Source organism: Oryzias latipes, chromosome 22 (assembly GCF_002234675.1).
Source record: "Oryzias latipes chromosome 22, ASM223467v1".
Taxonomy (NCBI): domain Eukaryota; kingdom Metazoa; phylum Chordata; class Actinopteri; order Beloniformes; family Adrianichthyidae; genus Oryzias; species Oryzias latipes.
In genome coordinates this window covers 24,868,722-24,882,086 of record NC_019880.2, presented here as the reverse complement: position 1 = coordinate 24,882,086, position 13,365 = coordinate 24,868,722, and the positions used below count along the sequence as shown (strand labels likewise).

The following is a 13,365-nucleotide window of genomic DNA, read 5'->3' as shown; positions in this document are numbered from 1 at the left end:
CTGCCGTTATCTGCATTTATGGGACTGTTGACACTGGGAGAGGAGGCAGGGGTCCTTAACTAACATGAACCCCCCCCCCCCCCCCCCAATTGCTCAGAGGCACTCTGTTAAACTCTGACAGTGTGTTTTTTTAGGAGCAGAGTTCAGCTGTAAGTCCCAAAGCTTCGAAGGAGGGAGCGTTGGTTCATCCCTCCCTGAAGTTACCTTTGTTGTCTTTTGTTTTTCCACATTAGAAGCATTTTGAAACCATGACTGAGGCTAAAGCGCTCGTTTGTTTCACATGTCAGCACCACAAAAGGAGCTGAGAGGTCAGACCGATCCCGTGGGAGGAAATCAGAGATGGAGCTGAAACACTGAAGAAGAAAGTCCACTCTTACCTGTTGTTGAGATGAAGAGCATCACCTTCATGTTGCCGTAGTCCTAAAAATGCTTTCTGAAGATGTTTCGATGAAATATAAGTGGGGTTTCCATGTGTCCAAAACCAGCAAAAGTATCTCAAATGCATCACTATTATCTGTTGGTTTGGTCAAAGAGTATAAGAAGTGTTATGAAGCATAAAATCATTGATTGGAGACAAAATCCAACAACTGAGACTCGCAAATGTGACTTTGGTGGGATGTGAGCAAACCAAGAGACAATCATGACCTGCAGCAAAAAAAGCTGGTTTGTGTACCAAGTAACCACTGGGCAAGATGGTGTACCCTAAAAAAAGGAACACATTTGATATCTCTGTACTGAGGTTTAACAATCAGGTCAAATTTACAACGTGGAATTTTGGAAAATTCAACTTCCTACTAAAGTTCAGGGACATACTATATTCTTCTTATCGGATGGATGGATGGATGGAAGGATGGATGGATGGGTGGGTGGGTGGGTGGATGGATGGATGGGAGGAAGAACGAATGGATGGATGGATGGATGGATGGATGGAAGGATGGATGGATGTATTTGCATGTGCTCTTTTTTCTGTTTTCTTCCTCAGTCCAAACTGATTGAAGGGTCTGCGGTTCAATCCCTGCCGTTGTGTCCTTGGGCAAGACACCTCACCCTTCCTGCCTATAGTGTGGCTCCACTGGTGTGTAAATGCATATGAGTGTCCTGGTGATGGTCAGAGGGGCTGTAGGCGGTATTTGGTGCATCCTGAGGCACCCATGTCAGTCTGCCCCAGGGCAGCTGTGGCTACATCAGTAGCTTACCATCGCCAAGTGTGACTGATTTGATTTATTTCAAGCATTGTAGTCAAAGCAATAAAGAATTAACACATATTTATCAAAGTCATTACAGAAATGATGAAATGCATAGATTAAAAAGACAGAAAATAAAACAAAACAAAAAGTCACTTAAATCCCATTTGCTTTTTAATTAAATACAGTGATCATTAACTAAAGTATAAGTAGAGCTTGATTTATTGCTTGAAAAGGAGTGAGAAGAAGCAAGCTTAGTGGATGCACTCTGAGCGTCTGGAAAAGTGCAGACAATTCCAATGCAAGATCCTTCCAAAGGTTTGACACTGCATCAGTTTACAGCTGAACACGAAGAACCAACAATTGTTTCTGCTCTCCTGATCTGTCACTTACGAAGAAACTCATTTGATACCTGTTCATAGCTCCATGGAGGCCTTCACTTTCACAGAACATCGGTTTTTCTGCCAAGAGAAAAGGTGAAAAAGTTCTTTTTGAAAAGCCTCAGTGAGGTTCCTCAAAAACAGGATTGAATCTGGAGACGGCACTCCTCTTGTTTTTTGTTTACAGAGACGGTGCTTTTCACACTCTTCAGTGTTGTTTTAACGGTCTTCTTGAGGAAGGGGTGAGCTGTTTTAACAGGAGACCATTTGGTGTCCCCCTCCCTCCCTCCCCCCGTTCAGTCTTTAATGCTGGGTGTCGAGCAGGAAGGCTAATGTTTGTAGACCTTACTATGACCCAAGTTTGGAACCATCCCTCCATCTCCCAGTCAGGAAATGGACAGTCTTTCTTTAAAAAAAAATTTAAATCCACCCTTTAATGTCACTGGCATCTTTTTAAGGGACTCTCATTTAGAGGTGGGGCAGTTCGGAGGGCAAACCGAGGGAGGGAGGGAGGAAGAAAAGGCCATGGGTCAGAACTCCAGTACTGCAGAAAATGTCATTTTTCTTCTATCTTTCCTCGCATTAACCTTAACCCTTGTGCTATCTTAGATGACCCCACCCTTACATTGACGTGTTCTCCCTACCATGACAAAGGTGGATAAAGGTGGAAAGATTTCATGTAATCCATGGACACCAGTGAAGATCACAAATCATTGAAGAAAAAAGGTTCAGAGCACTGTCTAGTGGGTCTAGATGACCCAACTCCCAATGTTAAAGTGCCTAGGTTAGCACATACATAAACTGTTAAGAGAGTAACAATTAAACCACAAAATCCCAGGGCCATTTTCCCCCGAAAAAATGAAATAAGGTATACACTACAAACGAAGTGAACCACTAAACATATTTCTGATATTTTTCTGTTACACTGATGTCACCATGGGTTCTTACAGGTTAAGCAAATGATGTGGAAAGATCATCTGAATAAAACTTGGACTTTAAATAGAACATTTGCAGATTTTTTGCAATGAATGTGTTAATTACACAAATGTGTCACTCGTTCAATGGTCAAGTCTGACTTCTACTTTGCCTTTCTCATTCTGCTTCTGTGGATGTGCTCGTTTGTGTGTGTGTGTGTGTGCGTGTGTGTGTGTGTGCGTGCGTGCGTGTGTGTGTTCTCGCGAGGCCTCGTTTAGAGAATACAGACCTCGTCTGTGGAACAGCCTGCCTGAGGAAGTGAAGGCCTCATCCACTGTTGAGGTTTTTAAAAAGAAATTGAAGACACATCATTTTACTTCAGTTTTTATTTAAATCTTCTATGTGGGATCTAGAATTTTTATCTTGTATTTTATAAGATATTCTATCACATTTATTTGTTCAATGCTTTTTAATCAAGTTGAACTTTTTTATGTCTTAACTTCTAATTTACATCTAGATGTTTTAGACTTTTTATGCATTAACTTATTTTAATTTATATCTTCATATTTAAGCTGTTTTTATATTTTAATTCTTCTATTTATTACTTCTACATTTTAGACTGTTCACGAGTGTTTTCTCACCCTTGACATGGGTGTTTGGGCTCGGGGTCTCAGAGTTTTGGCCGTGCTTGTCCTCTGGCATTGCTTGTTCCGGGTTCTCCGAGCCGCCTGGCCTGGTGTGCCCACGTTGGGCGCACTGGACCCGGGGGTTGGGGGGCTGTGGGGGCGGGAGGTTCTGGGGATGAATTGTGCTCGGGCTGCTTAGATGCTGACACCCCGGCCAACAGGAGGACAGGGAAGACAAAACCTTCTGGGTTCTCTCTTCTTTAGTTTTTAGAATAATTTCTCTCTTACTTGTGTTTGTTTTTGTGTATTTTATTCTGAAGGGCTTATTTAATTATTTGATTGCATGTGTGGGGATTGGTGTTTTTGCGTTCGTGTTTGTTTTTATGTACAGCACCTTGAGCTGTTCTCTTTTCACGAAAGGTGCTTTAGAAATCAAATTTATTTGAATTTGAGGTGAACGCCAACATGCTCAGCCACCAAGCCCATACTCATAAGCTGTGGGCATTTAACATTCTGTTAGTCTTCTAAAGGCTGTTTTACTATGTTAAGTAGAATTAATTTTAAAATTATATCTCATTGTTTTTGTGTGCCCCCCAAGATTTAAAGTGACCCCCTACAGGCCACCCCCATGAAAAAATTCTGGAGGCGCCACTGGTGTGTGTGTGTGTGTGTGTGTGTGTGTGTCTGAGCGCACTCGTGCCTGTGCTTGTAAGACTCTCTCCAGAAAGTGCTCCTTGAAACGAAGGGTTAGCAGGATTTTGTGAAGGGAGAGCAGCTGTCAGGCAACTTCGTTTGCCTTTAACAGAGTTCCTGCGGAAATGTGATGCTGCTCATAAAACTGCAAATCGCTCCACTCCAGGATGAAGAGGAATTTGAGGCGTTTCTGAGCAGAAAACGTGTCAAAGCTCAGGCTTAAGAGCTGAAAAGCAAAGAGGAAATCATGTGACCACTGTTTCCAGGATCACAGTTTCAGCAGTTCTACGAGAATTCCTTTATTTTTCTCAAACATCAGTCTCTCAGTTTCTCATCAAGCTGAAGTCATCAATGAACTTCCTCTGACTTCCACAGCCTTGTTAGACTGATGTTGGGTTTTCTGAAGCTGCTGGACTTACAGGAAAACTTTGGCTCTCTTGATGAGGATTGATGCCCTCTTCTCTTTAAGGGTTCAGTTTTGTAGATGTAGAGAGTTCTCTGTTGGTGACGGCTCTCATTTATCCGGGTTGACATTGTCTGGAAGCTGAGTTGCAGAATTTGGATTTAAAGTCTTCTCAGTCAGCACTCATCCAAGTGGCTCCATCCGTCTGAGTTGTGCTTGGTTCAAGCCACATGGATCTTCTGGGTGGGAGCCCACATTCCTGCAGTTGGTTGGCTTCCTGTGTGACAAACAATCAAACCTCCTGGTTTGCCTCTCCTTGCCCTTTTGGTGCTGTGACAGATGAGATTTTCAGATGACAATTGTAAAGGGTGATTTCCACTGGTCCGTCTGCGATGCGTCTTCCTTGCGTTGCGTTGACACAAAAAACGCAACATTCATCAGTCGATCAGAATGTTTGCATCGCCTCCGTTGCGTCTGCGCTCCATGCCTGTCCCTCCACACTGCAACACAAGCTCTACGCAGGAGTTCGATTTCCAGTCAGTTTATGCAGCAATTTCACGGCAAAAAGCGAGGGAACTGAGTCAATGTAAATTAACTGACGGCAGTGAGACAGACACAACAGAGACGCACCGCACACATACTAGTGTCAATTTGGGATAACTGTGTCCTTCTCCCGTTAGGGGAAAACGTTAGTTTCTAGTAAAGACTTTCCAACTTCTGGTCCAAAACTTTTAATCACATTCTTTTATTAAGCAGCAGTTCCTGGGCCTTTTGGAGGAACTTGTCTGAGAGAACCTGGCTGCAGGCATCAAAGTCCAGAATCAGAAGTCCTAAACCGTAAATGGAAATCCCCCACATCCATATGCTGAAAAAAACCTTTATTTTAACTGAAAACCCTAAAAGTTACATTTCCCTTTTAAGCTATAATAAAAGTATTTCTACAATTCTGAACACTTTTGGGTTAGGGTAAATTGCATAATATTTGCTTCCTGATGATCATGTCAGGCACCATCTTGTCTGCTGCCCGATCCCTCTCCATAAAGGTGGAATGGAGCGATGGACTTACCAGGCTTTGCTGTTTGCATCTGAACATTTGAAGCTTACATTTGAGACAAAACAGTCTGCTTCGATCAGAGGGATCAAAAGCTGAATGGACTGTTTTTGAGAAGCAAACGTATCTCTCTTTCAAACAGCATGAGAGAGCGTTCTTGGTTTTGTGATAAAAAAAAGTCCCTATGAATGATTTCAGTCAGACATGGTGTCCCTCCCTCCCTCCCTCCTCCTCCTCTCTAACTGTCCAGATTTCTGTGAAGATTCCATCAATAACTCTGCCTCATCAGCAGCATCAGTGGACTGTTCTGTTTCAGCTCTGAGGGACTTTCCTCCCACCTGAAAGTGTCAGAATCATTTGCATTTAGTTTGTGTTCTCACTGTCTTCTCATTGTAATCCTGCAAACAGAAAAGCAAATGTTTAAAAAAATAAAACACTCGCTTATGAAACCAAAAAAAAAACTCCTCTGGTCTGAATCTTTTGAAACAAAGAGGTTAATCAGTGTCCACACCTTCTGTCTTACATATACAAAAGACAAAATATTAATAACAAGTTGATGAAAATAATAATAATAGAAATATTACACATAGAAAATACGAAAAATGTTATGATAAATTTTGGAATGTTCATAAAAGTAGAACAAAAGGAATAAGGAAAAGAAAAATTGTTTCCAAAACGACCTAAGACAGATAAACCATGTCAGGTGTCATGGTGGTGTAGTGGTTAGCACTCTCACCTCACAGTATGAAGGTTCTGGTTACAATCCCATCTGAGAATTAAATCGGTTAGGTCAAAAGGGTCCCAAGTCCACAATTTTTCAAAATAGAGATATGTTCTTCAAGTGAAAAGCTATCTGATAATGTGCAAAAAAGTCCCAAATCCATTGTAATGTATTGACTATGCTTGACATGTAACCCTGCAGCACCGACAACAAAACCTTGAGTTGGAGATTTATAAGTCTAACAAATGGGAGTTCTTTATTCGTGGCAGCAGGACACACATATAGAAAATCAGCAAACACAGTTGTGGAGGATCAGTCAGATGACATTGTGTGAATGTTTTACATGTTTACACTGTTTTGGTGAGCTGGTCCAGTCTATGTCATGCAGTAATAGCCATCATTTATATTCGATGCAGCACTGCTGACCACCCCTGCACTGCGGAGCATCAAGCACTACACGTGGTTGCTGGTTTGATCCCAACACTCACAGCTTGTTTGCATGTGGAAGAGCATTCAGCACAAACCTTCAAGCCTAATTACCGCTGCAACCAAAAGACCAGCAGCAAAATGATTGATGTTTCTACTGGGAGCTGCTATGAAGGGCTCCCTGGAGACAACAACCAAGGTTGAGTGGCCTTGGTTGTTGACTTTGGGGTTTTGGAGCCAAAACAGCAGCTGTAACGCACATCAGCAGAGTCCTATAATATCTTTACAAACTCTCTAGCACTGCTCAGCAGGACAACGTGGAGTAACTACCAAGACATGAGAAACTGAATACAGCAGTTTCCTTTGAACAAATGACTTCTCTTGTCTCTGGTAGTTTGTTCAGCAATCTGTGAGCAGCTTCTCATCAAGACGTCCCCCAAACATCAAACTTGAGGTTGAAATGTCACATATGAACTAAAAATACATTTCATTAGCATTATAAAACTTGAGAAGTGTACATTGAGTCCACCGCCATGTCAATAAACGGCAGGCAGTTCCTGGCAGACATCATACACTTGAGCCAGTCTGTAAAAAGGTAGTCTGTACTTTCAGTCCCCATTCAGTAGATGGCAGTATGCCCTCTTTTCCACTTTCCATCTACTAATCATTGGATGAAAAAGAGCTTTAGCTGCGTTCTTCAGAGTCCTCCAGTTTCAATATTAAGTCAATGTACAGACCTGATCAGAGGTCCTGAGGCACGATTTGAGAGTTGGCTGGATGGGGCGATGCTTTCAGAGCTCAAATATCTGAACTTTGGTGAAGAGGTAAAAAAATCAGAGCCTCAGCTTTGGGCCGGGACCTGATCAGTGGTGATGTCCAAAACCAAGAATCTGATTGTTCTTCTTCTGAACTTAATGATATTTTTCTCATTAGCATCAAGACAACAATAAAAAGTTCCTCTAATTTTATTCCTATTTACATTTTTTCCTCGTCTGTCTAATGAGGGACAACAAGTCATCAAACTGGGTCACAGAGTCAGAAGTACGGCTGAAAGCAGCCGTCATTATGAAGCATTATGAACCTTACCGTAATGGGAGAATCTCTGAATGATCTCATTAACCCAAACACGGAGATGTGATTACTGATGCTTTGGTAGAGCTCTTCAAAATAAATAAATCTGATCTCTCAGTATCATTCACGTCTTCCTTGCACTGTAAATGAGATCAACAGTCAATGCTTCTATGTTGCGATGAAGCTGAGAACTTGGCACAGTAGCTCCTCCCACACACATCTGGATTGTCAAGTTTATGATCACAGTTTTGGACAAGCATCGATCAGCAAGTTTGGCATGCATCAAAAGAGAGATAGCAGACACAATTTCACATATTGATTTACTCTATTTCAATTGCATTCGATATGAACACAGCATAATGCTCTCTTGGAAAACAGAAGTCTAATGGAGGTAAAAATGCTGTTTACTATGGGATGTCTCTGGAGTACAGTATTGTTTCCAGTTTGGCTTATGCTGAGACATTCTCGTCCATTGATATGTTAACTGAACTCATAAACTATACCATAACATCAACAATGCCATAGTGAAGTGTGAAAATGAACCCTGAAGTGAATTAGCGCTGCTGACCACAGTGTAATCTCCTTACCTCAACAACAGCCCACAAAATGGGAGTCAGTGGTAAAACGACTTCCTCCCGAACCCAGCCTCACCCTGTGATGGACTGGTGAACTACCCAGGATGCACCCTGCTGTCGCTCCTCAGTAGCAGGGTTGGCTCTAGTCTCCTAATACCCATAATGGATTTAAGGCAAGTTTAGAAACTAGAAGGATGAACCCGCTCCCCCATCACCCATCGACACACTGTGACCAAGCAAAGTGTGCTGCACCTCTGTAGCTCTGTAGGTGCTGAAAGTTAGATGTGTGACTTGTAAATACACCCTTGTGGTATGTTTGGACTCACATTCACACTTTGACTGCCTTCTCTGCCAGTCCCACATTGAAGTTTTATTGATTTATATAGTGCCTTAAAATGACTGGCACACCAGCAGAGCAGAGTCTCATGCTGTGTCAAAAGCCTGGCGATGAAAAAAGGGTTTGAAGAAAATGGATAGCCTGCCGAATGCTCAGTGGCAACTGAAAACGCTTGTTGCCCCCTGAGATTCCTGGGTTGGGGTGTAAGAACAGAGAAGCTCAGAGAGGTACAGCGGTGCACGATTATTTAAAGATTTAAAAACAACTAAAAGAATCTTAGACTCTAAAATTCCCAGGCAGCCAGTGAAGGGTAGCCAGGATGGGGATGGTGTGGTCCCTCTTACGCAGCAGAGTTCTAGACCAGTTGGAGACACTAGAGGGATGATTGGCTGACTCCAAAATCGAGAGGGAAAATAATCCAGCCAAGATGTAAAGAAAGCATGAATTACTGTCTCAAAATGATGTTTTGGTAAAAAAGGTTTCACCTTCACCAACTGCCTCAAATAAAAGAAGCCGCATTTTAACACTGAGCTAATATAACAGACAAGTTTAAAATCATTTCAATTTTAAAACTCAGGTTAGACACAGTTTGTTTTAAATGTGGACCCAAGGGACCAAACTCCACTAAGGAGGGGGTCATGGGAGCTACTTGGATCGAACACCATCACTTCAGTTTTTTTGTCATTAAATAAAGTTTTTGATTTTATTATAAACAAGACAGTAGTGGTTTAATTTAGCAACCTGTCTGTATTGGTAAACAGATCTGACTATCTATTATTAGCATAACAATGAAAGGAAACTGTGTTTTCTCAGGATGGAGCACAAAGGAAGGAGCTACAAAGAGAATAAAAGAGTTCCTAAAATAGAGCCCTGTGGAACCCCAAACAACAGTGGAGCAGTTAAAGAATAGGATATGGACATGCTCACACACACAGTCCTGTCGGCCAGATAAGAGGAAAGCCAGTTCAGTGCAGTACCGCAAACCCAAACCAGACCTTCCAACCTGGACAGTGAAAGATTGTGGTCCACAGTGTCAAATGCTGCGGAAAAGTCAATCAAAAGAAGAACAACATAGTTCCCATCGTCAGTTGGGTAGCATTAAAAACCCTCAGCAGTGCAGATTCTGTGCTGTGCTTGGTTTTATTTTATTTTTATGACTTAAACTTTGTTCATTTTAAAGACATAATTACAATATTCCACACAAGGACAGCATGCAAAATTTAGATGTAGTTCACTGTGGAAAGAGGAAGACAAAAAACAAGCCAAAACCCATAATATCCAAAAAAACAAAACAAAGCAAAAGAAAAATAGAAAAGAAATTCCAAAAAAAAACTATCAAACCAAAAGGACAAATAGATGCCAAATCTGACAATTATCCCTTATACATATATAAATGGATGGAACATTACATACCAGAGAGTTGAGGTCATTTCTGCTCTCTGGAGCTGGAGATGTCATTGACCTGTGTTCAAAAATAGTGAGACCATTTATTGTTGAAGTCATCAACTCTGTTCAGTAATCTATGATAACCTCTCTAGCGCTGCACGCTGACCCAGAGAAGTCTGCCAGTGGGTGAGTGATGGAGGCGATGGGGCCCTTCCATTCCCTCACTAACAATTTTATTATAGCTTTACCGTTGTTTGGATCCACTGTGAAAGAGGAGATGGTTCACCACTGAGAACTGAGGGGTCGTGCTGCGCTTTGTTTTAAAATCGGACTGGAACCTCTCCAGGTTCATATTGAGGAGTGGAGCACAGGAACATGAAAGTCTCACCTAAAACACGTTGAGGGTGAATTTGTACAAAGACCCTCATGAGAGGGAGATTAGGTCCGCCGCTAACCCTTCATTGTGTTCCTCTTCTCACCTTTCTTCTCCAGAGTAAACATTCAAAGGTTCTCTGGACTGTTGGTGAGATAACATCCTGTTTTCTCTAGAGGTTATCGGGAAGTCTTTGTTCTTTCACGCACACCACCACCTTGACTGAAACAACCACTTACTGAGACTAAAGGGATTCTCTGAACCAAACTGCAGATCATTGTGTGAGGGTCTGTGCTGCAGCTGACTGACTGAGCTGTTTGTCTTCATTATCAGAGCTGCTGTGTTAGTCCAGCAGGTCAGGGGTCACCTGAGAGATGAAAGGAGGAGTTTGGTGAGATCACAACAGACATTTGAAGGAAAGAAGGTTGTAACTCAACAATCGTGCCTTCTCCTTATTTCTCTGGACTTATGGAAGTGCAATCAAGGCTGCCGATTCCTAATTTTCTTAAATCATCAGACTTTCATCTTCTTTAAATGTGCTTGTTAACCTGAAAACATGAGCCATTAAAACGTTCACCTGCTGCCAATCTGCTTAAGGGTAACTGTGACGATTGTGGAGTGAGAAAACCAAATACATCTGAGATTTATTTAACCTTTGTGCTATCCTAGGCACTTTAACATTGGGAGTTGGGTCATCTAGACCCACTAGACAGTGCGCTGAACCTTTTTTCTTCAGTGATTTGTGATCTTCACTGGTGTCCATGGATTACATGAAATCTTTCCACCTTTATCCACCTTTGTCATGGTAGGGAGAACATGTCAATGTAAGGGGGGGGTCATCTAAGATAACACAAGGGTTAAACAGGGATTGGAGCTCGCAGGGGAGAGGCTCACTGCATTTTTAAAATATGTTCTCAGGTTTTCTGAAGCTACTAAGCATGTTCCATATCTACATGGGGAGCCATGGTGGTAGGGCGGCCAACCAGTGATCGTAGGATTGCAGGTTCAATTCCTGCCTTGCACATGAAGTGTCCTTGGGGAAGACACTGAACCCCACCTTGCCTGTGGTGGTAGGTTGGTGCCAGTGTACGGCAGCAAAGCTGCCACCTGTGTGTGAATGGGTCTGTGACTGTTAAGCACTTTGGGCCATTTACATTCTCTGTAGAATATTAACATAATTAAAAACCCGATGACTTTAAATTTGATATTAAATAACATTTTGATCTCGGGGAGAATGTCCTGTTTTTGACCCTAAAAATGATTTGCATCTTTAATCTTTAAAAAGTAATTTAACTTGCACTTTCCTCAATGAACCTTTTATACTTTCAAATCTCTCTTGTAGCCTGTTAATGCAAGAAAGTGACAATTCATTCTTACTTTTCTGAATACGTGCAGGCAGTGCTGAACTTTTTTCTTGGCCGCAAGGACCCAGAGGAAGGGTGAGGGTTAGGTTAATATGTGTGACCAGCAACAACATTTACCCTCAGACACACTTAAAATACGTGTAGGCAATGCAGTAATGTGCATCTTGGACGCACGTATTACATGTCGCCAATATTAATTACCATAGATTTTTCTGCTTAGTTGCACAAAAATACGCGCAGACAACATCAGCGTCGATGCAAATATGAATGAAACCACTTTGGCTCCAAAGTAACCGTAATTTAGCATCTACTTCAAAGCGAAAACATAAGTGAATTTTATTTCACAGCCAGAAATAAGTTCAGGTGTCAAGGGGTTAACAATCATTTTGTACAGGAATGTCAGGAATCAATAATTTTAGGCACAAAACCAGTAACATTTTTTAATCACATTAAGATTTTTCTTTAAAAGCACCAGTAATGAAATTACCCCAATGAGAGAATAAACTAATTTAAAGCAACAGCAAGTGTGTCAGTGCAAAACTTACAAATCACTTTAACCTTGTAGAATAAATAAAAATATCTGTACATATGGTTACTTGTAAATTATGCCTGATAACCACGCCCCCTTCAGCAGAGGTAGAAGTAAAATTCAATTGTTGTAAAAATAAATAAACTTGAAAACAAGTCTGAAAATGTTTTAAACAAATCATCCTAAAAACACGCCGTCAGATTAATTTAAGACCTCAACTCAGCTCAGCATGAACGGGTTCAGGAAACTGGGGTAATACTGACCCCTACCGGCAGGTTGCAATATCTGCAAAGCGACGGAACCTGCTGCCTTATTTGTCTTTCGGTTTTTTTCTCTCCTTTTTCTCGTTAAAACTTCAAGATTTGTTTTTGTAACTGCTTGTTTTTGGTATTCCCATCTTCAGAATGAGTCTAACACCAAATAAAAAATACTACACCATTATATTAACACTTGTATGACATATGAGGACAATCAGGAATAACTTTGAGTTATTTGGTTCTTTAGTGCTGTTTTGAAGACATCATATAGAGAGCGGGTTGCCACACGTCCCGGCGTGAATGGTGTTCTGTGAATTTGTGCTCAGAATTTTAATGACAGGATGGAGAAAACGCGCAGAAAAAGGTAATCGGTTGTTGTTTGTTCTTAGAGTTAACTTTGTTACATTTGGGAATCGTTTGCGCAACTGAAACACAAAAGATTAAATTGAATTTGCGAAAAGGAAATGAAAAAGCCCAGGCCCCAGCGAGGATCGAACTCGCGACCCCTGGTTTACAAGACCAGTGCTCTAACCACTGAGCTATGGAGCCACTTTGCGATCAGCTGTTGCAGTACATTGAATATATACCGGTTGCTCCAGGTCATGGGCGAGTTTTCGTTCCTGGAATTGTCAGTCTGTTTTTTGCTTTCAGCTCCACTGCAGCGACAAGAACAAAAATAAATAACAAAGAAAGAATGAAAGACACGTCATTAATCTTTTTTGATTCCGATGTACAATGTACATTGTACAATGTACCCTTTGAGGAGGTCTTTAATTAACTATTAGATTGTTAGAAGCGTAAATCAATACATGGAATTGCCTCTAAGATGTCTATGGTCTGTTTATATCAAAGTGGGGATTGATTGGCATAGCCTACAGTATGAATTCTCTCAACAAGGAAGACTTCAGAAGATGGCACTGGCAAATATTAATCTTGTTGATTTTTACAGGATTAAGTTCACCAAAAGTAAAGGCATTTAAACCACTATTGTCAAAAGTATTTTTTACAAGGAGAGAGAATGAGATGCATCCTGAACAAGTTTTTATTGGTCTATTATCTGTAAAATATACCATG

At 41.3% G+C, this 13,365-nt stretch overlaps 1 non-coding gene across 1 annotated transcript; it reads right to left on the bottom strand.

Annotated features, from left to right (window-relative positions):
• Nucleotides 1-12,767: 12,767 nt before the first annotated feature.
• On the bottom strand, nt 12,768-12,840 carry trnat-ugu. Its single transcript has one exon. It is a non-coding gene; the product is annotated as a tRNA-Thr (tRNA).
• Between the last annotated feature and the right edge of the window lie 525 nt (nt 12,841-13,365).